Below are 13,235 nucleotides of genomic sequence, written 5' to 3'. Positions count from 1 at the left end.
AAGAGAAGGCATGCCAATTACAAAGAAACACACACTTAGTGCTACGTCTTCTCTTTTAAAGTGAATGCAACTGAACTGCTGTGAGATTTTGTCTCTTTTTTTTCCTCTTGATATCAAACAAAGCTCAGATGCCTCAATAGCCCTGTATTGAAAAAGAAAACAATATCAAAAAAGAACCCCACCCAATGAGTTTAAAGAAGAAAGAGGGCATGAGTCCCAAGTCAAAGAGCTCCATGTCACAGGAAGCACAGTGGTCATTTGCTTTTGGACACTTTTGGCAATACAAAAGGAGTGAAGAATGAGAGAAGCCAGTCTCTTGAGGTTTTATCTCTATTCCTTGGACATGTGGAGAGATTGATTGACCACTCATTCTAGGGCTTTCATTGCCCTGATATTTTCTGTGCATCAGGAAGATGGGTGGTAATTTTTATCCCGAGTAGGAGAAGGAATAATTCCTCCCACCCCAAGCTAGAGAAGAAACTAAAGCCTTACTTCTTTAGCGCTTTCCCCAGAAGCCTTTCCTCAGTCTGCCCCAAGTAGCCCTCCACACAGAACAACTTCCCATCACCAGGGAATCCCAGACCTCTGCTTCTGGGGTTTTGTTCATTTAGTTCCTCACATCTTCCTTTCCCTTTGCATCATTTCTTTAGGTTTGAGGTTGGATGAGAAAGGCAACAAAAGGTCCAGGTTTCTTTGACGTTGTCCTAGAAACCTGTTATCTATCTTGCTGTTTTTTTCTGGTACCTACCTCGTTCCTGGGACTTGAGATATAAATTTGAAAAGTCTGCATGGCGCATAAGTATACAAAGGTGTATGGGTTGGCACCATCTTGGAAGCCACTTAGATAAAATTTAGTTCAGACTTGAAGTGCACATCTTTATGTATCTATATTGGCAACTCCCCTTCTACTGGTTGCCAAGTACTCTGTGAGTCAGTTTTTAAAATCAACTTAATCTTGCTTGCATAATAGTGTATGCATTTCATGCTAAACATTGTGAAACTATAGTAAACAAGACTTTGGCAAAGACAAAAGGAAGGACTTGGTCTCAGCATGATGAGGGAAGGAAGAGGATTTTCTAGAGAGGAAGTTATGTAATTATGGTTGAGACCTCAGCTTTGCTTCTGAAATTCAGTTGGGTCTTGTGCAGGATTAACCAAGTATTAGCTACATGCACTAGAGGCTGGGCTTGTAACCTTTCTGAGATTTAGTGTGTTTATCTGTACTAATGGCTAATAGCATCATCTACCACATGCATTACTGTGAGAATTAATATCTGTAACAGACACTTGGCAAAGGCCTAATCATACAGTAAGTGTCTAATTTAAAACTTTTGCTTTTATTAATTTATTTTATTGATTGTTTTATTGCTTTTTACTCTATTTCATAAACTAAGAATAGTGAAAAGGATGAATCAAAATGGTAGGCAAACGTTTCTCTTGAGGAACATTTCTATAAAGCCTTACCTAGTCCTGTGATTTATGTTCATATTTATATGTTTGGAGACTACCAATGCCCAAAGTTTTTATGTAAATTCTTATTTCCCTCTTTAAAGAATTTATAGCTTATTAGATATAACACATTTTAGTCACATGATATTTGAAATTAAAATGTTAATCTTTAAGGTCTTGTGAAAACTGAGGCTTTGTTAAGATCCCAGGAAAGAATGCAAGTAGAAAAACCTTAAAACTATTAAAGTAAGTATAATGCTAAGGTATAAAGTAGCTTAAAGAATCCCTGCCTAATTTTGCTATTTAGTAGGCTGCTAAGCATGTCAAGGACTTGAGACAAATTTGCATATTACTGAGTAGACATGACTTTGAAAAACCTATTTTGTTTTGTATTTACATTTTAAAATCATGTTTTGTAGCTTAAATGTAGTTCACAGATATTTAAGTCCTTCTTCTAGTTTTTAAAGATCATGTTTGGGGTATTTTTATGGTCTCAAAATGAAATAACATGTACTCATTAATATATCTGCCTTAATAAACAAGAAGTTCTGGTAAAATGTATTTTTCTGAAAAATAGCACTTCTCAGACATTAAACAATGGAGAGTCTAGGCAGGCAATGCACAGAAGAGCAGGAAGCCAGGCAAGCTGATAGCCATTGGGACTTTTATGCGTTTGTTGATTGGTTGTTTGTTTTCTGAGACAGGCTCATCTCCGGTACTCTAAGCTTCCCTTGAACTCATGATCCTTTGGTCTTCTCTTTCTGAGTACTAGGATTGCAACCATACAGACCATGCTCAAAGCTTAGTTGTCTGTGGTTCCTGCTGGACATAGTACTAGACAGAGTTCAACTAAATCAAATGCCCACTAGAACAAATCCTAACAGATTTTAAAGTTAACAAAACTAGACACAGAGTATTACGGTGTGAAGGATGATTAAACATCTAACTGATATTGGTTCTCTTGTGAAGGGATAGGAAACATAACACTTCAGGAGAAAAGCCAATTCATAGAATAAGACCAAGAATAGTCCAGGGGATGAATAAATAAATAGTCTTTTTAAAAGTCTATTAGAAGCCAAGTGGTGGTGATGCACCACCTTTAATCTTAGCACTTGGGAGGCAGAGGCAGGAAGATATCTGTGAGCTCGAGGCCAGCCTGGTCTACAGAGTGAGTCTAACCAGGGCTACACGGTAAAATTATATCTTGAATAAAACCAAAATTTATATTTAAACATTGATTTTACAAATGTCCTAACAACCTCACATTCCTTTGGTAAGCCTTTGTTGGTCATAACACAAAACACACACACACAGACACACACACCATACAAATTAAAGAATTCTATGTTACAGATTCTTATTAAACAGCATTTTTCTTGGATTCATCAGGAATATCAGATGCAAATAAATTCCCTTTCTGTAATACTTTTGTCTAATTTTGAGATATACATACCTACATATATATCATATTCAAATATTTAGGTATATTTTGATATATAATACATTCAAATGTTTATATGAAAATATTAAAATAATGAAGAAAAAATTTCACTAATTTTAAAACATTAAAAACCAAAGAGAGAACATTTCCTGATGATACCAGGTTCAAATTAAGAACAAAGAAATACCTATAGCATCCTCAATGCTAACAGGTTTAAAACAAATGTTATTCAATAGCATATGGCTCAAAAGTGCATACAAGAGACAGTAGAAAATACAACAAACTCAAAACTGTAAAAAAAATTCCATGTATAATATTTCTGTGCTAGATAGCACAAAGCACATTGTAGAAGTTTAAATTATAGTTAGAATCTGCTTAGTAATCTACGCTTCTAACTTTAAATATTAGAAAAAGAACACAGATTAAATTTTAAAATAAGTAGAAAAAATAAAAAAAAAAAACTAAAATCAGTGAAATTTACAAACAGGAAAACTAGAATTCTATAAACTCCAAAATTATAATTTGGCTTTTTACAGCCTATTTTGTGAGTTGACTGACTCATAACAAAATTAGACAAGAGTATTGCTAAAAAAGGAAACTATACAAATATGAGTATAATGAGAACTTGTAACATAGAATCCATTAATTTGAATGGGTGCTATGTATGGGTGGGTTATTTTCTCTTTGTCTCTCTGTCTCCTTGTCTCTTGGTCTCTCTGTCTTTCTGTCTCTCTCTGTCTCTGTTTCTGTCATGTGTGTGTGTGTGTGTGAGATGTGTGTGTGATATTTGTATTAGTTAGAGGTATGGTACACTCTCTAGAACTTTTATCATGAAGCTGTGTGAGGATTTGTCAAAAACTTTTCTTCTATAGCTATTGATCTATTGCAATGATTATGTGAGTTCTGTCTTTAAGTCCACTTATACAGTCTATGACATTTATTGACTTGTTTATGTTGAATTATCTAGGCATTTCAGGGATAAGGCCAACTTGGACATGGTATATAATCTTTTTGATGTATGTCAGTATCAACAAGTATTTTATTGAGATTTTTTTTTAGTCTATGTTCATCAAGAATATTGGCCTGTAGTTTTCATTTTTTCTGTTAAGTCTTTACCTCCTTTGGATACTAAAGTGATAGTTTGTGAGTGCTTCTGTTGCCCTTCCTTCCTTCCTTTCTTCCTTCCTTCCTTCCTTCCTTCCTTCCTTCCTTCCTTCCATCCTTCCTTCCTTCCTTCCTTTCTTCCTTCCTTTCTTCCCTCCCTCCATCCCTGTTAGGAACTGGTTCTAATGGTTTGTATTAATTTGGCTCCCAAAAGCCATTCTTCTAGATCAGCCTCCAGCTGCCTAATGGTTGGACAGGGAGACAGAGGCAGGACTTTTAGATTGTGTGGGCAAGGGGACCAAGAGAGAGGGAAAGAAAAGGAGAATCACCATGACTCAGAGGGAAAGAGATGAAATTTAAGAACTGCAGGAAAGAAAGACTCCAACAACTTAGGTGGAAAGGGATTGCGGCTCTATTGGGTAGCAAAGACAAAATACAGACTTAGGTGTTAAGACAGTAGTACTGGAAGGGAATGTGTGTTTGCTGCTGGCAGGTTTGAAGTGTCTAGCCATGGAGATAGTCAATAGTCAAGGCATATCAAAATTAGCTGGTGTGGGCGGTGGTCTTTCATTTGTAAATCCAGAGCTCTTGAGCAGGTAGAGTGTATGCACAAACTTTTTCCTTCTCTCTTTCCTTCTTTGCTTCCTTCCTTCCTTGCTCACTTCCTTCCTCCCTTCCTTTTTTTTTTTTTCTTCATTTTTAAATTCTAAGAAGGACTGGCTACCGATCTTTGAAAGTCTGGCAGAAATGCTCTGAGAATCCATCTGGGCCTGGGCTTTTGTTAGTTTATAGGCTTCTGTCTCAGTCTCCTTATGGGTCTGGTTAGGTTACTGACTTCCTCTTGGTTCAAGTTTGGTAGGGAGCTCTATTTAGAGATTCTTTCATTTCTTGTATATTTTCTAGCTTAGTGGAATATAGGTTTTAAAATATATGTCTTTCTAATATTCTGAATGTCTTTGTTGTCGGTCAAAATGCTTCCATGCTAAGGGTCTACAGAATGTGCTTATCTTCTCAAAGAACCAGCTTTTAGATTCGCTGACTCTTTGTCTTCTTTCATCTGCATTTTATTAATTTCTGCTCTCATTTTATTACTTCTTATTGTCTATTTACTGGATTTTTGTTTGATTGGTGTTGTTTTCCAACTTTTTTAATTGCATCATTAATCATTCATTTATGCTTTCTGATTTTTTAATGTTGGCACTTAGGTCTATAAATGTCCTTATGAAACAGCTTTCAACAGTCCTGAAGGTTTTCTGTTGTTATGTTTTCATTTCCTCTAGGTCTAGAAAGGTTATTATTATTATTATTATTATTATTATTATTATTATTAAGTTTTTCTCTGAGCTATTTAATCTTCCTGAAGTATGTACTTACTAGTGACAGCATGCTGTCAATTTTGTTTTATTACAGTATTTTCAGATAGGTGACATGAGTTAACCTTTTTAAAAGTTTAAGAGTAGATGAGGCAAACTAATTGATAAGTTGAACTTTATAAAAGTCAGAACATATATTAGAGCAAAATACAATGATGTATGTGCATAGCATGTCATAATGGAAACCTATTAGTTTTATACCAATTAAAAATATAATATGTGCATTTATCATTATTTTACAAACAATGCAGAAATGTATAGCGTGTGTGTGTGTGTGTGTGTGTGTGTGTGTGTGTGTGTGTGTGTAATGAATAGTTCCAGTTACCCAATGCATATGTCCAACTGTTCCAATGATCCCATTTCAAAGCTTTGACACAATATAAGCAACTGCCTGAACATTCCTGCATGCCCTTGCTCTCTCCTCAATTGAACATGAGTATTCACTTGAGAATCATCTTTTGTTTACAAAAAATTGTTTATTTAATAACATATGTAGATGTATTCTATATGCATATAAGTGTATAATGAATATATAGGAGCATATATTTCTCTACAGTCTGATTTTCATTGAATACATCTCAAACATCTTTACATTCATCATAATACAATATACTTAGACTTTTCAAAAGATGCAGCATTATCCAGGGTGTGAACAGACTACAATGTACTAACCATTCATGTATTTGTACATATTCATGGTGTCACATGCACACATACATACACTCACACACACACACACAGACACAAACACACACACACACACTTCCTTTTACTAAGGATATCTGAAGAATGATAAGTCTATAATATGTTCTTAACAGATACCTTTAAATAAGGAATAAGGAGCAGTGGCACCCTCCTAAATACCAGCACATGGAGATAGAAGCAGGACTATTGTGTGCTTAAGGTTCTCCTTGGCTACACGGTAAATTTAAAGCCAGCCTGGAATACACCAGATCATGTCTCAAACAAAGGAAAAACGAAAAGTAATCAAGAGAGTTATGTTGGAATAAATGTCCTGGCAGTAAGTACTCTCTAGTTTCTCTTCCACTTAAAAAAGGACATAGACATTTAACAGTGAAATCAGAGGTTTCCAAACAAAAGCTTAGTTTTCACTCCTGTGTGGCATGCAAGTGTTTTGAGAAGGCAGAGCTTCTCTGGCTGACATGGCCCAGGGCTGGAACCCCAGACTCAATCCCCAGGACCTCAAGGACATAGCTGTGTTGAAACCTTCAGGATCTCACAATGCACAGTGCAGCCAGGATATGCCACTTCCTACCACTAGCACCATCTCCTGTGCAAAATTTGACAAAGCACCATCTTTAGCATGTCACCAGAAGTACTTAAAATAAACAGCAATGTATTGATCCAGTTGTGGGTGCCTATGTAGCTGAAGATAGCAGTGTCTGACAACAATGTGAGAGGAAGCTTTTGTTCCAGGGAGGGCATGTTTTCCCATTGTAGGGGAATGACAAGGCAATGGGGTGGAGAGGGAGTCCAGAAGGGAGTGCACCTTTGTGAAGGCAACTGGAGAGGGGATGGGAGTGGGGCAGGGTAAAAGGTTTACATCTCAAATGTAAATACAGAGTATCTAATGAAAAAAGAGAAAAACAATATATTTTTTTCAATTAATATACCCTATACTCAAACATTACAAGCTTTGCTTTTAAAATTAGTACCAATATTGCATATGAATTAGAACCAAAACTCTAGGTTGTGAATTTGTAACATTCTTAGAGACACCTTTATTAAATAAATAACCTCAAGTTATTGAGATGAATTAGTAAAAAACTTATCACAGAAATACAGAACAGAAACTGTTGGTCTCTATGGAAAAAGACTAAGCTTGTTTCTTCCCAATTGTGTTATAAACATATAAAACACATTTGAAATAGCTTTTCAATCATAAACTTATACATCAATGGATATAAATCATATATATTTTTAAAAGCTTAATAAATTTTATTGTAAAAATTTTGCAAATAAATAAAACATCACACACTAAAACTAAATAGACTTTAGTCTGTGTAACTTAATGAATTTCTATACAATTAGAATTGGCTTTCAAATTAGAAGGTTTGAATTCGCACATTAAAATTTACATTCTCAGTATTCAATATATTTTATGAATTTTCCACCACCAAAACCCCTGTGAGAGAATTAGACCAAGATAGTCAACTAACTTTACAGCACCTTACTCAATTGTGTTTTTAACCCACTTGTTAAACTTTATCTCAAATTCCTCAAACTTTCATAGGTGTCTAGCAGGCTTTATCAAATACATCTAGTTTATATATTTTGCTATCTAAAATATGCTTTTTGTCAGTATGACAGCGTTCTTATTAAAAAATCTGGTTTGACTCAAAAGGTGAAATAAAATACTCATCTAACAAAGGGTTTTCTCCCCTAACAAAGTATGGAAAAACACTGATGCAAACCCATGCGGGAAATAATTTGTTAATATTGGTATTTAACTGATTGTTTATTTTTATTTATGGTACTAAATCAAATCTTTGAGAGTAAAGACATCTATACCAAGTGTATTTTTAGAATAGATTTGTTAAACATCTACTACAGAAAGTATTGTCTCGATTTCTTTTCTCTATTGCTGTGATAAAGCACTCTGCCAAAAGAAATGTAAGAGAGGAAGGGTTCAACTCTGGGCTTATAATTCTCATGTGCAGTCCAGCAAGGCTGGGAGTCAAGACAGCAGAAGCTTGAAGCAGCAGATCATCTTGTTTCCAAAATCAGGAATCAGTGATCAATTCATGCAAGCCGGTGCTCAGTTGACTTTCTCCATTCTTACACAGTCCATGATCCCCTGCCTAGGGAATAGTGCCACCTGCAGTGTGTGGCTCTTCCTCTCTCAATTAGCCTGATCAAAATAATCAGCCACAGATATGTCCAGAGGCTAACTAAACGCATATAATCCTTTACAAGTGTGGCCAAAGACTTGCCTCTGGGGTGGTTCTAGATCTTGTTAAATTAGTTAATTGTGGTAACTAACCACAAGGAAAACATTTTACAAACTACAACTGCCTGAACAAAAAGACAGTAACAGACATTTTTACTTCTTAGTGCAAGTGATGACAATTATGTCACTAAGAACAAAATCTGACAAGTGAATTGGTACATTCCTTCTCAGTGGAGTTTTTTAAGTTGTGATCACTTTATAAAGTACCGATATGATTGGAGGTCCACACACCCAAAAATGTGAGAAGCACTAAGTTTTATAAAGGATGACTCTCCCTTATAATAAATTGTCTTTTTGATAAAGGGTTCAATATGGAGCATTTTGTATTCTCAGCCACTGAAACATACATTTTATTTCATTGAAACTACTTGTCTTAGTCATGGTTTCTATTCCTGCACAAACATCATGACCAAGAAGCAAGTTGGGGAGGAAAGGGTTTATTCAGCTTACACTTCCATATCACTGTTCATCACCAAAGGAAGTCAGGACTGGAACCCAAGCAGGTCAGAAAGCAGGAGCTGATGCAGAGGCCATGGAGAGATGTCACTTACTGGCTTGCTTCCCCTGGCTTGCTCAGCCTGCTTTCTTATAGAACCCAGGTCTACCAGCCCAGGGATGGCTCCGTCCACAATGGGCTGGGCCAGGGATGGCTCCGCCCACAATGGCCTGGGCTCTCCCTACTTGATCACTAGTTGAGAAAATGCCTTACAGCTGGATCTCATGGAAGCATTTCCTCAACTGAGGCTCCTTTCTCCGTAATAACTACGGCTTGTGTCAAGTTGACACAGAACCAGCCAGTACACCACTTTCTCTATTAAGTAATGATTTCTGTGGCTGGGAAGGAGCTCCATAGTTAAGATTCCTGCCTGGAAAACTGTTTTCCTTTTAGTTCTTGTTCTCATTAATAAAACAATTTCAAAGGGGGTATATAAAGAAACTCAAGGACTATTTTATTAGAGTTTGAGAGAAATAAAACATGGCAGATGTGCTGGTTGGAATATGCTTGACCTGGGGTGTGGCATTATTAAGAGGTGTGACCTTGTTGGGGTAGGTATGACCTTGTTGGAGGAAGCATGTCACTGTGGGGGTAGGCTTTGAGACTCTCCACCTAGCCTCCCAGGAGACAGTCTTCTCCATGCTTTGGTTGGATTGAGATGTAGAACTCTTTGCAGGTAAGCTAAAAGTCTCAGCAGCTGCCATCAAGAGGGAGGTCTGGGTGAGAAAGAGAGAAACTATGCCTTTTGAGCTGAGTCCTGAACAAATGGCATTTCAACAGTGGAAGTCAGCATGCTAGACGAGGAGGAGGCTTTCGAGAAAAGGCAAGAAAGCACAGAATGTCAGGGAAAGCCCGCATAGGCTTTTGGCCAGTATCCAAATGAAACAGAGAGAGAGAGAATAAAGTTACATCTTCCTAAGTTATAACAGAAAATTGGCCAAGAAAATTAGCAGTGCTGCCATAAAGGAAGTATTTCAAGAGGCTATGTCAATGGCAGTTAGGGGGAGGTAAATATCTTGATAATGGTATTCATCTCATATCCTTACTGTGTCTTTGGAACCATCAGCCTTCCAGAGGAGTGGTCTCCTGGAAGGCCAGTGGATTACCTACTAAGGACATAGATCGTAGTATATGTATTGGAGCAGAATAGAGTATCCTAGCTCAACCCAAGGTGAGAGGGTGAGAGGTAGGTTATATTCTTTTGGCCAGGAAAAAATAGCTTTCACCTAAAGGGATTCATCCAAGGCCGGAAATCCCCACCTTTTCATGTGGTATTGTAAATTATACACGGTGACCTTTCTAGTGTTACCAGAAAACAGGAACTGGGGTTCAAAGCCAACCAGGAAGGAGGTTTATCTTTCATGGCACCCAGGAATATTAATCCTTTTAACAAGGGCGTTGTTCTGCAAACACAAGGACCTGGCTTTGAATCCTTAGTGACCACATTAAAAAACACTCAGCACCAAGAGACAGAGACAGGTGGCTCCTGAGAGCTTGCTGGCCAGTCATCCCTACCAAATGGCAAACGTTCAGTGCAGTTGAGAGAACTTTTCTTGAGTAAATGAAGTAGAAGCAATAGAAAAGGATAGTAAATGTCCTACTTTGGCTTCCACGTATACATACATGTATACACAATACACACTAGCACATTCAAATTAATTTAACACAGATACACACACACACACACACACACACACACACACACACACACACACACATGCACACACAGAGAGAATGACTCTTCCTATGACTTGTACTCACACACTAAAGCAAAGCGTAATTGCTAAATAATTGCCAAGGCACTGACACATTTTAGGCAGATTTTCAGAGTAATGTGCAATGGCCACCACTTTACTGTTTGATGCCACTGACACCAATCCCGTCACTGTTCTGCTCGGTCCGGAGTCACTCATCTTTTCACACTTTGCTCATTATTGGCTACAGTAACCCTGGTACTGTGTTCATTTCATATAGAAATGGACAGATTTGTACTACAACTTCTCTTATCTTTGGCAGGAAAATTGATGGCAATGTTAATAAAGCAATACAAAGCAGAAGAATGTATGTTTGAGCCATTTTCTCAAGGAAATTTTTTTTTCTGGACTCACTTAATTGCTCAAAGGTTTACAAAAAAACTCAGAGGCTCTAGAACTGGGAAGATCATGATGTATCAAACCATAAGCAGTTTTCCTGATATGAAGAAAGGACATAAATGACTGAAGCCAAGGAGAAGATTGTATCAACAAAATACTGAAGTTAACAGCCATGCGGTAAGGGGTATACTACCCAAATGCTAAGTGATGGTTTCCACAGTAAGGTCTACCTCATCTCAAAATAAGGGCTGCCACTCACTCTGGGCAAAGCCACAAAGCTTTCAGAGGACCACAGCCCTTAGAGAAGGGATACTAGGGATGGCTGTAGGCATCCTCCAACTTTGCTGAGCATCTCAGAGTTTCCAGATGCTTGAAGAAACTTAAGCAATACTATTGCACAGGACTATCATGCATGTCACATGTTGACCATTTTAAAGAGTTTAGCTATCACTGCTTGCAGAAGATCGGCACAGTTGGGCTTATTCAATGTAGACATTCCCTTACAGAAGAAAAGGTGGGAAGAGGCATGGAACCCTCATTGAGTATCCAGACATTTCTCCCAATAAGGTTTCTGCAATTATACCCTAATTGCACTTTGTCTCATAGAGGGGATATATAGAAGTATAGATTTGGGAAGCTGTATACTTCTTGAGAGAGGGCTCTATCTATTGAGCCATGGGAAAGACATGACCCTCCCTAAATGTAGATTTACCAGTGTGATTGTTTTAGAGTCACCCATGTTCCTGCTCCAAACCCCGCAGGTATTCCCTGTAAGAATGCAAATAAAGTCATTGGTTTCCCAGATTGTGTAAAATAGCATTTTAGTTTGTCATGATTTGTCTCTAGGACCTTAGTCAAGTTGCTGTATATTGTCCATATTTACACCCTTCTCCCCAAAATTTCTGGAGACAGATATTTATAAGATACTTCTGAGGTTGAATAACGTCAATGAAGACAAGCAGTCAAATCGGTGTGGATGTTTAAAACAAATATGACTATTACACACACACACACACACACACACACACACACACACACACACACACCCCTCCTGATTTATTTTCAGTTTGACTTCCCAAGGAGAGGTGTGCTAATTTCACTGGCTGCTAGCCAATAGTAGCATCAATCAGTCCCAGTTAGATAGGCCAAACCTTTGTAGAATACACCATGGAAATCCTTTTTAGACAGCATCTGATTTTTAATCAAAATCAGGAGCAAGCTAGTAAACCAAGAATGGTACAGGAGATAAGGCTCTAGAAGTCTAAGGCTAAGGGGAGACAGGGAAATAGTTGTCTTAGAAGTAGGATAGTGTCTTGACATAGGACATGTTTCTTACTGGTAGACCAGCCTGACTTGTTACAGGCCATCTTGCTACAAAGTCAAATTTAAGTTCATTCCTCTTTTCTGTAGAAGTTGGGTCTGACCTAGTCTCAACCCATTTTCTGGAAGTTGACATGTTCCATGCCCTGACATCCACCCCAATAAGATTTATTTTTGCCAAACTATTTTTAAATGTTCTACCAAATTTTTACACAATCAACAACCACTGGAGATCTACTGGCCTGAGATTTGAGGGTTACATAAGCCTCATCTTTTCTACGTTCAATGCTATTTTCTCAAGCATAGCTTTAGGTATATAGCCCTGTCTAACATAAAATAAAGCTTGCATAATATGACAAAATTTGGGTAATGGTCTTTGTTCTCTTTAGGTGAAATTAACAGTGTCCCATTACCATATCCTCCATCAAGGCAACGATGATCTCCCTTAGTGATATAAGCCACTGTTTTTCAGAATACATATTGGCCAATCCTTAACTTGTGTCTGTGAAGTTGGTGAGCCTGAATCTCCAGAAAACAGAATGAAAAACAACAAACAAACAAACCCTAACTTTCTCTGCCATTTCTTCAAGGGTTTTGTTGTTACCTGTTTTGGTAAAAACAAAACAAAACAAACAAACAAAAAAACCCCCCAGAAAACCCTGTTATACAGCAGGAATCAGCTGTGTCTTGGTGACATGTTATTCCCAGATAAGACTTAGGTTCCCTAAGATACTCTTAGGGAAACGCCATTACTATCTGTAGCCTTTTCTTCTGGGAAGAAGAAGTATAGAATGTGCGCTAACAGCATTTACGAAGGTCATCAGAAAACTGACAAACCCATGAAGGCCTCTGCTTGGCCAACCTGCTGAAATACCAAGCCCCATCTTTGTTACATTGGTTGTTTGAAACATCTACAGTTACAGCCAAATTTTCCCCCCAATCCCACCCCCTTTTTGCCACAAGTTCTCAGGTATTCAAGGTTGGCCTT

Source organism: Micromys minutus, assembly GCF_963924665.1.
Source record: "Micromys minutus genome assembly, chromosome: 26".
NCBI classification, from domain to species: domain Eukaryota; kingdom Metazoa; phylum Chordata; class Mammalia; order Rodentia; family Muridae; genus Micromys; species Micromys minutus.
Note: the sequence above shows the minus strand (reverse complement) of the source record.